Source organism: Triticum aestivum, chromosome 3D (genome assembly GCF_018294505.1).
Source record: "Triticum aestivum cultivar Chinese Spring chromosome 3D, IWGSC CS RefSeq v2.1, whole genome shotgun sequence".
Classification (NCBI taxonomy): domain Eukaryota; kingdom Viridiplantae; phylum Streptophyta; class Magnoliopsida; order Poales; family Poaceae; genus Triticum; species Triticum aestivum.
The window spans coordinates 241,965,297-241,978,829 of record NC_057802.1 but is presented as its reverse complement, the minus strand read 5'-3'; positions in this window follow the sequence as shown (position 1 = coordinate 241,978,829).

Genomic DNA, 13,533 nt, shown 5'->3' with positions numbered 1-13,533 from the left:
CGCTCCGCCGCGGAAGCCGCCGGAGCCGCCGCCGATCCGATCCGATCTCGCCGTTCATTTTTTTTGGGTTTAGGTAAAAAACTGTCGGTTTTTTTATAAAAACCCTAGTTTCGTTTTTTAGATCGGTTCGCCGGTTTTCTCGGTTTAGTTTATTTAGCGGACGTTCGTCCGTACGTTCGTTTTAACGAACGGTTTTCGCTCGTTAGTTACAGACAACGAACGTTCGTTCGTTAGCCTGTTCGTCAGTTTTTCTTTTTCTCGGGTTTTTCGCGATTATTTTCGATCGCGGTTTCTGATCCGATTTTCGTTTTAGTTTATCTTTTCGTTCGTTTATCGGAATCAGGCGATTCAAGCGCCTAGATCTTCGCCTCGAAACCCTATTTCTGTTTAACCAATTTGAACAAGATTTTGGTACTGTAAATTTTGACTTTAGTTCAGATTCGGAAACGGATCTTGTTTCTCTCGCAGTTTGAGTTTCGTTGCTCCGTTTGATTTGATTCTTTTTGCAAATCGGAGTTCTTAAGTTGAACTTTCTGGTCAATTCTTCTTATTTGAGTTTTGCTCGTGCATCTGTGATTGATTGCTATGTATGCTATTGTTTGCTTGCGATAGAATTCCCGGAGTGCGAAGCGTGCTACTACGAGTCCCTAGGTTTTGTAGATCGTCAGCAAGGCAAGTAACACATTGATCATACTCTTTTCATACCCAGTTTTTATGCATTAGCTCCAATCCTCAAACATTGCATCATTAGGATTTGATTAACTTGTGGGTATTGGGAAGTAGTTGATGAGGTAGTACCTATTGCCCTGTTATAATCAAACCCTTGGGAGTTACTTCTACGTATTGCTTATATTGCTATGCTATGCTCGTAGACGTGGTTTGGGTGAGTAAATCCATGACAGATGTGAGATTGTTAATTAATGGTTCAACTTAAGGTGGCAACTTAAATACACATCTGGGTGGATTGCTTGTCGGGCACCTGGAGAATCCAGTGTTGTCCTAGGATATCCCGGAGTACCCGTGTGATCATCCTAAGGTCCGCCACCCAGGTTCAAAGGGAACTGAGATATTTCATGCTAGAAACTTCCGTGTGCAGCCACAAGCTATTATGGGCTCTAGCATAGTTGAGTAAGTTGCGTGAGCTCTTGAAGAGGTGGACTAGCAGATGTAGAGGGATGTAGGTTGGTATAGTCTACCCGGAGTAAAGAGTTAATGTTTCTGAAAGATTGTGTCTCAGTCATCCGTTTCTCAAACACCATGTAGTGCGAGAAATCCAACGGAGGAGATCGAGTCTTGTGGGGAAAAGTGCGCAAACCTCTGCAGAGTGTACAATCTAATCATGGTTAGCCGTGTCCCCGGTTATGGACATCTTGAGTATCTAGTACTTGGATTATCCTAAGTATCTCATCACTCTAATTTAATATTGTTGGGTTGATAATTACTTTAATTGGGATTGAGTTGGAGGAACCTTCTCAATGATGTTTCAACTACCATGATAGTTAAAATTAAACTTATTCCTTTATTGTAGGGAAAAATTGGCTTTTCGCAAAACTATAACCATAGAGCTTTCCACCAGCCAAATATGCATGTAGTGATAGTATTATTCTGTTCTTGCTCTACTGTGTTATATTGCCAGCATATTCCATGTGCTGACCCGTTTTTGGGCTGCAACGTATTATGTTGCAGACTTTTCAGACGAGGAGTAAGGTTCGTTAGGTCATTGCCGTGCAGCTCAGCTATGCCGTTGGAGTTGATGGACTCACTTTATCTTCCAAGCCTTCCACTGTTATCGTATTAGATGGCCTTAAGCCATATTTATTGTAATAAGTTCTCTTCTGAGACATTCGATGTAATAAGTGTGTGATTGCTACCCTGTTATAAATCCTTCGAGTACTGTGTGTGTCAGCATTACCGATCCAGGGATGACACTGAAGCACATAGACTTGACCGTTTGAGGTCGGGTCGCTACAAAACAGACCTTCGTGGTCAGGTTGATCGTGCTCCGGCATGGTCAATAACCTCTCGGAGTTGGTTTAGCGATTGCTAAGGCGCGACGCCCTCGCACGTTCGTAGTCGGATCGTCAAAGTCGACTTCCTCCAAAACGATAGCCACCATCTCATCGAAAGACGGGACACCTTCGCCTCTATCATGAAGGAACTTGTCCTGATGGTCTCATCGGTTGGGGTGGATGATGATGAAGCTTTCGGCTTGAAGTTGCTTGTTGTAGGAGGACGACTTGAGCTTGTCCAAGTTTTCTTGTAACTTGACTTGTCGCCGTTGCTTGTAGGTGGCTTGGTTGAGGTAGAAGGTGTTGGAGTCGTCGAAGCTTGGGTGTTGGAGAAGCCATAGAACCTGGATGAGAACTTGGCATACTTGAAGTCATCTTGCACTTGGCGTTCCGCTTTGGTGGCTTGATGCACTAGCTCGATGAGGATCGAGTATGGTTGGAAGTCGGCAATCTTCTTGATAGGGTGATAGAGGCAAAAGTGTCCCGCCTTTCAATGAGATGGTGGCTATCGTTTTGGAAGAAGTTGACTTTGACGATCCGACTACGAACGTGCGAGGACGTCGCGCCTTAGCAATCGCTAAACCAACTCCGAGAGGTTATTGACCACGCCGGAGCACGATCAACCTGACCAAGAAGGTCTATTTCTTGCAGGCAAATGAAGAACAAGCAAGAAACTAAGATTGCAATCTGGATATTGCGAATATAAGAGGAAAGCTTTATTGATCAAGGTGGGCTTCTGTGACGCCTTTGTCTGGTCGTTGAACACAAATGAAGTACGCGAAGTTGCAGCTATGGCAAACTTTCAATCTAAACAAAACCCAAAGTCTAAATGACGCCCTGATAGAGGCAAAGGTGTCCCGTCTTTCGATGAGTTGATGGATATCCCTTTGGTGGAAGTCGACTTTGACGATGCGACTACGAACGTGCGATGACGTCGCGCCTTAGCAATCGCTAAACCAACTCCGAGAGGTTATTGACCACGCCGGAGCACGATCAACCTGACCACGAGGGCCTGTTTCCTGCGAGCAAACGAAGAACAAGCAAGAAACTGAGATTGCAATCTGGATATTGCGAATATAAGATGAAAGCTTTATTGATCAAGGCGGGGTTCTGTGACGCCTTTGTCTGGTCGTTGAACACAAACAAAGTACGCGAAGTTGCAGCTATGGCGAACTTTTAATCTAAACAAAACCCAAAGTCTAAACGACGCCCTAAGGGCTGTATATATGGAGGAAGAGGGGGGAATTTCGTGGCCCTTGGGGAAGGGGTCCGAAACCAACCCTATCTCTTGTTTCCCCACACATACGGACTCTAAAAATAGCCTATACTCAAGTATTTCGAAATTACATGGGCCTGGCCCAATAATAAGGTGACGCAGCACCTAGAATAGCCTCTGGATGAAATTTATGAAGTGGCATCTTGTATATTTCGTCCAAGGCTTCATGCACGCATTATGGTGGCTTCAATGTCCTGAAATCATCACTTGTAACTCTGTTCTTGTCCCCCATGCGCATGCCATCATCTCCATGCTTGTTCTTGCTCCAATGTTCATCCTTCTCAAAGCTAGGCCCTTCATTTGTAAGCAAAACAAATGTATCCAATTTAGGCAGCATCATATTCTCATGAACATTAGAATCATTACCAAGAAACGAAAGTACCTGGTAATTTAATTGGCGTGCGCGAGCTCTAGTAATTGGTCCAGTATGAATAGCAGCAGGGGCTGTGGGTGTAACAATGGTATTGATGTCCTCATTATCCTCCCCTTCTTGAAATGAAGTCGTCCTCGACGGAAGCTCATCTCCCTCACCCAAATAAGGCTTCAAATCTGCAATGTTAAAAGTGGGACTAACCCCAAAATCTGCAGGCAGCTCAAGTTTATATGCATTATCATTTATTTTCTCTAACACCTTAAAAGGACCATCAGCACGTGGCATTAGCTTTGATTTGGGCAAATCAGGAAATCTATCCTTACGCAAATGTAACCAAACAAGATCTCCAGGTGCAAACACAACACGTTTTCTACCCTTATCTCCAGCAAGTTTATATTTTGCAATCATACGCTCAATGTTTTCCTTAGTTAACTCATACATTTTTAAGATCAATTCAGCACGTTGTTTAGCATCAAAATTAACCTTCTCCGAAGATGGAAGAGGCAACAAATCAATAGGTGCACGAGGTAGGAAACCATACACAATTTCAAAAGGGCACATCTTAGTAGTAGAATGCAATGAACGATTATAAGCAAACTCAATATGAGGCAAGCATTCTTCCCACATTTTCTTATTATTCTTCAAAACAGCCCTAAGCATAGTAGACAATGTTCTATTGACTACTTCAGTTTGTCCATCAGTTTGGGGGTGACAAGTAGTACTAAAAAGCAGTTTAGTCCCCAACTTAGCCCATAAACATCTCCAAAAGTGGCTAAGAAATTTAGTATCATGATCTGAAACAATAGTATTTGGCACACCATGCAAGCGAATAATTTCACGAAAGAACAAATCAGCAACATTAACAGCATCATCGCTTTTATGACATGGTATAAAGTGTGCCATTTTCGAGAATCTATCCACGACAACAAATATGCTATCCCTCCCCTTCTTTGTTCGAGGTAAACCTAAAACAAAGTCCATAGATATATCCTCCCAAGGAACACTAGGTGTAGGCAAAGGCATATATAAACCATGAGGATTGAGTCGTGACTTAGCTTTTTGACATGTAGTGCAGCGAGCATCAAAACGCTCAACATCCCGTCTCATCTTTGGCCAAAAGAAATGTGTAGCAAGTACGTCCTCCGTCTTCTTCACGCCAAAGTGTCCCATTAATCCTCCTCCATGCGCCTCCTGCAACAACAAAAGACGAAGAGAGCTAGCTGGAATGCATAGCTTGTTAGCACGGAACACAAATCCATCATTAACGACAAACTTGTTCCAGGTTCTTCCTTCTTTACAATTCTGCAATACATCTTTAAAATCAGCATCATGCACATATTGATCTTTGATGGTCTCCAAACCAAATATTTTGAAGTCAAGTTGTGAAAGCATAGTATAGCGACGAGACAATGCATCAGCAATAACATTTTCTTTACCCTTCTTGTGTTTAATGACATAAGGGAAAGTTTCAATGAATTCAACCCATTTAGCATGTCTACGATTCAGTTTAGCTTGACTTTTAATATGTTTCAAAGATTCATGATCAGAATGTATAACAAATTCTTTGGGCCATAAATAATGTTGCCATGTTTCTAAAGTCCGAACAAGAGCATATAGTTCTTTATCATAAGTAGAATAATTCAGACTAGGCCCACTCAATTTTGTCAGAAAAGTATGCAACAGGTTTGCCATCTTGTAATAACACACCTCCTAATCCAATTCCACTAGCATCACATTCAAGCTCAAAAGTCTTATTAAAATCAGGAAGTTGGAGTAAAGGAGCATGTGTCAACTTATCTTTCAATACCGTGAAGGCTTCTTCCTGTGCGGTACCCCAAACAAAAGGCACATCCTTCTTTGTAAGCTCGTTGAGAGGTGCAGCAATGGTGCTAAAATCTCTCACAAAACGCCTATAGAAACCAGCGAGTCCAAGAAAACTCCGCACTTGTGTGACCGTTTTGGGCTGCGGCCAACTCTCAATAGCTTCAATCTTGGCTTTATCAACTTCAATTCCCTGTGGAGTAACAACATAGCCAAGAAAGATACTCGGTCGGTGCAAAAGGTGCACTTCCCAAGGTTACCAAACAAACGTGCATCACGTAGAGCAATAAAAACAGCACGTAAATGTTCCAAATGTTCTTCCAAAGATTTGCTATAAATCAGTATATCATCAAAATAGACTACCACAAATCGTCCAATGAAAGCACGTAAAACTTCGTTCATTAGTCTCATGAAAGTACTAGGTGCATTAGTTAACCCAAAAGGCATGACTAACCACTCATATAAACCAAACTTAGTTTTAAATGCAGTTTTCCATTCATCTCCCAATTTCATACGAATTTGATGGTATCCACTATGCAAATCAACTTTGGAGAATATTGTAGAGCCACTCAATTCATCAAGCATATCATCTAGCCTAGGAATAGGATGACGATAACGAATAGTAATATTATTAATTCCTCTACAATCAACACACATACGCGACGTACCATCCTTTTTAGGCACTAGTATAATAGGAACAGCACAAGGACTAAGAGATTCGCGTATATAACCTTTGTCGAGCAGCTCCTGTACTTGACGCATAATCTCCTTCGTCTCCTCTGGATTGGTACGGTATGGTGCACGGTTGGGTAGCGATGCACCGGGAATTAAGTCAATTTGATGCTCAATCCCTCGAATAGGTGGTAATCCCGGTGGCACGTCTTGTGGGAAGACGTCAGCGAACTCCTGCAAAATGTTAGTGACAGCAGGGGGCAAAGAGGAAGGCACGTCCTCGAATGAAAATAATGCCTCTTTGCACACAAAAGCATAGCAAACAGATTTGCTGAAATCTAGCTCATCAATATTAGAAATTGTGGCAAGTAAACATGCACTGTTCAATTTAATTTCAGAAACAACACTAGATGGTTTATTATTAGGTTTCATTTGTTGCGCAAATTCATTTGCCACAATCTGATTTTCACTCTTATTTTTCTCCTGTTTTGCTTTATTAGCTCTATTAATGTCATCTTTCAAAATGGAATCAGGAGTCATAGGAAGCAAAGTAATATTTTTATCCTTATGAACAAGAGTATACTGATTGTTTCTACCATGGTGTACAGAATTTTTATCAAATTTCCATGGTCTACCTAGTAATAAGGAACATGCTTGCATGGGTACCACATCACAATCAACATAATCAGCATATGTAGAGATACTAAAATGCACACGAACAGTACGTGTTACCTTAACCTTGCCGCTGTTGTTGAACCATTGGATGTAGTAAGGATGTGGATGTGGTCTTGTGGTGAGAGATAGCTTCTCCACCATCTCCATGCTAGCCAAGTTGTTACAGCTCCCTCCATCTATGATGACGCGAACAGAACGTTCCTTCACAACTCCCTTTGTATGGAACAAATTATGCCTCTGATTTTGCTCTGCTTGTGTGACCTGCACACTCAAAACACGTTGAGCAACTAAACATTCATACCTGTCAGCGTCTTCAGGAGCCATGTATTGCGTTTCATTTTCAGAATCATCTCCACCATGTTCTTCACGGGTAATAAGAGCCAAAGTCTCCTCATCATAGTCACTAGCGGACTCATACCCACCATCCTCAGTAGCAATCATTACACGCTGAGATTTGGATTCTCTCGCAAAATGTCCTCTTCGCTTACAACGACGACAAATAATATCACTTGTGTGCCTTGTCGATGCCATGGAAGAAGAAGAGCTCTGCGCAGGCCCGACAGGTGTGCTCTTGGCAAAGAGTGGTGGTTGTGCCTGCTTTCTTGTATCACGGCTGGAGGTGGCACCTGATGGAGGTGATGGTGAAGTGGAAGTAGAAGATGCACGCGGTGTCCATGATGAAGGTTGACCTGCAGAAAAGTTAGTTCGCGCCAATGGCTGTCGATCCTGCACTTCACGTTCAGCTTTACAAGCAAGATGGAATAAACGAGTGATATTATTATAATCCTTATACTCTAGAATGGTCTGAATCTCTTTATTTAATCCACCCATAAAACGTGCAAGCATAGCTTCATTCTCCTCAACAATACCACATCTAATCATGCCAGTTTGTAATTCCTGATAATATTCTTCTACAGAATTTTTCCCTTGTCTTAAACGCTGCAATTTTTGAAGTAATTCACGTTGATAATATGGTGGAACCCAACGAGTACGCATAGCAGTTTTCAAATCAGCCCAAGTAGCTGGAACAGGATATAATCTACACTGTTCAGACCACCAAACACATGCAAAGCTAGTGAAAGCACAAACAGCAGCAGGAACACGTCTGTCCTCAGGATATTGTAAACATGTAAATCCTTGTTCAGTTTCTAACTCCCAAGTAAGATATATATCAGGAACATATCTACCCTCAAATGGTGGAATATTCAATTTCAGTTTAGGGAGATGGTCATGATCTCGTACCTGAGGTGGTGGTGCCGGCCTACCGCGAATATATACCTGAGGTCGACCTGCTGGTGGTGGTGCTGGTGGCTGCACGTAGTTCTGATTTTGATCAACCTCATCCTCATAATCGCCCGCATAATCGTCATCCTCCTCAGCCGCCGCAGGAGCAGGAGCCAAAGAAGCATCAACAGTAGGTGCAGCAGCACCCGAATTTTGACCAGTCTCAATTGGAACGCGCTGTGCCCGTCCCACTTGATTTGGAAGGCGGCGTTGGAGATGTGGTTGTTGTTGTTGTAGAGGTGCGACATGTGCAGCCGGTGGTGGTTGGGGAAGACGCTTGAGTAATTCAGTAAACTTGTTATCCAGCTTTGTCTCGAACGACTTCTCCACGGCATCTATCTTCTCCATAGCCTCTTCAAATCTGTTTAGCACATCTCCCACCTGGCCACTCATCATTTGCTGAAATTTATCATGCAACTCCTTGTTCGTCATGTTCTCCCAATCAGTCTCATCGGCTTGTGAACCTGCCATGGTTAGCAGCAATAGAAACACAAAAGAATATGATCCTGCAGACTACTAGAAGTGGTGGGATGGTGGTGTGTCACAAAACCTTCAAGCGAATCTCAAATTCTTACCAGTTCTTACCCAGCAGCAGGTGGTGATCGGCAACCGTTGTAGTCAAAAACTCTCAAAGCTTGGATATAGCGATTACCAGGGAGAGTCAAACGCACGATGTAGACTTATGTGGAGCTGGGAAGGCTTATAATATGGTAGCAAAATGGTAAGCAATAATCAATTCAGAGATGCAAAGTTGAATAAACGCTCAACGACGGTACTGTGCTGGTCCTAGGCTAGACCGTGCTAGAGACGCGAGCCTAGAACACTAACAAAATCACGGCGCTGCACGTAAACAAGGGAAAAGCACACTCAGGAATTTTTTTTTTCGCTCTTTTTTTTTTCCGAGACCTACTCAGGCAAGGAAACACGAAACGGAAAATATATGGATCTCTAAAACAAACCGACTATGAAAAGAACTCGGATTGGTGGTGGATATATGGCGGTAGTATATGGCAGCGGTGGTGGTATATGGCAGCGGTGGTGGTATATGGATACGGATTCAAAGCGGTGGCGGATAAGCAATGGTGGTAGATGGCAAGGCGATGATGATGGTGCGGCGGCGGCGTGACAACTTATGACCAGAACTCGAAACTCTAAAAGACTAGACTCTAAGACCAGCAACTTGACACGACGATGCAACCGCAAATTCAACAAAGCAAAAACCCTAAAAAGATTATGCAAAGGCTCAGATTGGTTCGGATATGATGAACTAACCCTTATTTTTTTTGTGGCTTTTTCGTGGACTGTAGGTATGAAGAACAGACTCGATCTAAACTACGAAAAACTGTAAAATCTCACCGAGCAACCTGGAAATCTGATACCACTTGATAGAGGCAAAGGTGTCCCGTCTTTCGATGAGATGATGAATATCGCTTTGATGGAAGTCGACTTTGACGATCCGACTACGAACGTGCGAGGACGTCGCGCCTTAGCAATCGCTAAACCAACTCCGAGAGGTTATCGACCACGCCGGAGCACGATCAACCTGACCACGAGGGTCTGTTTCCTGCGAACAAATGAAGAACAAGCAAGAAACTGAGATTGCAATCTGGATATTGCGAATATAAGATGAAAGCTTTATTGATCAAGGTGGAGTTCTGTGACGCCTTTGTCTGGTCGCTGAACACAAACGAAGTACGCGAAATTACAGCTATGGCGAACTTTTAATCTAAACAAAACCCAAAGTCTAAACGACGCCCTAAGGGCTGTATATATGGAGGAAGAGGGGGGAATTTCGTGGCCCTTGAGGAAGGGGTCCGAAACCAACCCTATCTCTTGTTTCCCCACACATACGGACTCTAAAAACAGCCTATACTTATGTATTTCGAAATTACATGGGCCTGGCCCAATAATAAGGTTACGCAGCACCTAGAATAGCCTTTGGACGAAAGTTATGAAGTAGCATCTTGTATATTTCGTCCAAGGCTTCATGCACGCATTATGGTGGCTTCATCGTCCTGAAATCATCACTTGTAACTCCGTTCTTGTTCCCCATGCGCATGCCATCATCTCCATGCTTGTTCTTGCTCCAATGTTCATCCTTCTCAAAGCTAGGCCCTTCATTTGTAAGCAAAACAAATGTATCCAATTTAGGCAGCATCATATTCTCATGAACATTAGAATCATTACCAAGAAACGAAAGTACCTGGTAATTTAATTGGCGTGCGCGAGCTCTAGTAATTGGTCCAGTATGTATAGCAGCAGGGCCTGTGGGTGTAACAATGGTATTGATGTCCTCATCAAAGTGGGACTAACCCCAAAATCTGCAGGCAGCTCAAGTTTATATGCATTATCATTTATTTTCTCTAACACCTTAAAAGGACCATCGGCACGTGGCATTAGCTTTGATTTGCGCAAATTAGGAAATCTATCCTTACGCAAATGTAACCAGACAAGATCTCCAGGTGCAAACACAACATGTTTTCTACCCTTATCTCCAGCAAGTTTATATTTAGCATTCATGCCCTCAATGTTTTCCTTAGTTAACTCATGCATTTTTAAAATCAGTTCAACACGTTCTTTAGCATCAAAATTAACCTTCTCCGAAGATGGAAGAGGCAACAAATCAATAGGTGCACGAGGTAGGAAACCATACACAATTTCAAAAGGGCACATCTTAGTAGTAGAATGCAATGAACGATTATAAGCAAATTCAATATGAGGCAAGCATTCTTCCCACATTTTCTTATTATTCTTCAAAACAGCCCTAAGCATAGTAGACAATATTCTATTGACTACTTCAGTTTGTCCATCAGTTTGGGGGTGACAAGTAGTACTAAAAAGTAGTTTAGTCCCCAACTTAGCCCATAAACATCTCCAAAAGTGGCTAAGAAATTTAGTATCACGATCTGAAACAATAGTATTTGGCACACCATGCAAGCGAATAATTTCACGAAAGAACAAATCAGCAACATTAACAACATCATCGCTTTTATGACATGGTATAAAATGTGCCATTTTCGAGAATCTATCCACGACAACAAATATGCTATCCCTCCCCTTCTTTGTTCGAGGTAAACCTAAAACAAAGTCCATAGATATATCCTCCCAAGGAACACTAGGTACTGGCAAAGGCATATATAAACCATGAGGATTGAGTCGTGACTTAGCTTTTTGACATGTAGTGCAGCGAGCAACAAAACGCTCAACATCCCGTCTCATCTTTGGCCCAAAGAAATGTGTAGCAAGTACGTCCTCCGTCTTCTTCACGCCAAAGTGTCCCATTAATCCTCCTGCATGCGCCTCCTGCAACAACAAAAGACGAACAGAGCTAGCTGGAATGCATTGCTTGTTAGCACGGAACACAAAGCCGTCATTAATAACAAACTTGTGCCATGTTCTTCCTTCTTTACAATTCTGCATTACATCTTTAAAATCAGCATCATGCACATATTGATCTTTGATGGTCTCCAAACCAAATATTTTGAAGTCAAGTTGTGAAAGCATAGTATAGCGATGAGACAATGCATCAGCAATAACATTGTCTTTACCCTTCTTGTGTTTAATGACATCAGGGAAAGTCTCAATGAATTCAACCCATTTAGTATGTCTACGATTCAGTTTAGCTTGACTTTTAATATGTTTCAGTGATCCATGATCAGAATGTATAACAAATTCTTTGGGCCATAAATAATGTTGCCATGTTTCTAAAGTCTGAACAAGAGCATATAATTCTTTATCATAAGTAGAATAGTTTAGACTAGGCCCACTCAATTTTTCCAGAAAAGTATGCAACAGGTTTGCCATCTTGTAATAACACACCTCCTAATCCAATTCCACTAGCATCACATTCAAGCTCAAAAATCTTATTAAAATCAGGAAGTTGGAGTAAAGGAGCATGTGTCAACTTATCTTTCAATACCGTGAAGGCTTCTTCCTGTGTAGTACCCCAAACAAAAGGCACATCCTTCTTTGTAAGCTCACTGAGAGGTGCAGCAATGGTGCTGAAATCTCTCACAAAACGCCTATAGAATCCAGCGAGGCCAAGAAAACTCATCACTTGTGTGACCGTTTTGGGCTGCGGCCAACTCTCAATAGATTCAATCTTGGCTTTATCAACTTCAATTCCATGTGGAGTAACAACATAGCCAAGAAAAGATACTCGGTCGGTGCAGAAGGTCCACTTCCCAAGGTTACCAAACAAACGTGCATCACGTAGAGCAATAAAAACAGCACGTAAATGTTCCAAATGTTCTTCCAAAGATTTGCTATAAATCAGTATATCATCAAAATAGACTACCACAAATCGTCCAATGAAAGCACGTAAAACTTCGTTCATTAGTCTCATGAAAGTACTAGGTGCATTATTTAACCCAAAAGGCATGACTAACGACTCATATAAACCAAACTTAGTTTTAAATGCTGTCTTCCATTCATCTCTCAATTTCATACGAATTTGATGGTATCCACTACGCAAATCAACTTTGTAGAATATTGTAGAGCCACTCAATTCATCAAGCATATCATCTAGCCTAGGAATAGGATGACGATAACGAATAGTAATATTATTAATGCCTCTACAATCAACACACATACGCGACGTACCATCCTTTTTAAGCACTAGTATAATAGGAACAACACAAGGACTAAGAGATTCGCGTATGTAACCTTTGTCGAGCAGCTCCTGTACTTGACGCATAATCTCCTTCGTCTCCTCTGGATTGGTACGGTATGGTGCACGGTTGGGTAGCGATGCACCGGGAACTAAGTCAATTTGATGCTCAATCCCTCGAATAGGTGGTAATCCCGGTGGCACGTCTTGTGGGAAGACGTTAGCGAACTCCTGCAAAATGATAGTGACAGCAGGGGGCAAAGAGGAAGGCACGTCCTCGAATGAAAATAATGCCTCTTTGCACACAAAAGCATAGCAAACAGATTTGCTAGAATCTAGCTCATCAATATCAGATTTGGTGGCAAGTAAACATGCACTTTTCAATTTAATTTCTGAAGCAACACTAGATGGTTTATTATTAGGCTTATTTGTTGCTCAAATTCTTTTGCCGCAATCTTATTTTCACTCTTATTTTTCTCCTGTTTTGCTTTATTAGCTCTATTAATATCATCTTTCAAAATGGAATCAGGAGTCATAGGAAGCAAAGTAATATTTTTATCCTTATGAACAAGAGTATACTGATTGTTTCTACCATGGTGTACATAATTTTTATCAAATTGCCATGGTCTACCAAGTAATAAGGAACATGCTTGCATAGGTACCACATCACAATTGATGAGGACATGACTACCTTGGATACGACCAAAAATATTGCATACATGCATATTTGTCAGGTGATTTCTAGTGCAAACTATTCAATAATCTATTTATGTTATCCAGAACAAAAATACTTCACACACTTTTGTGTTTTGTC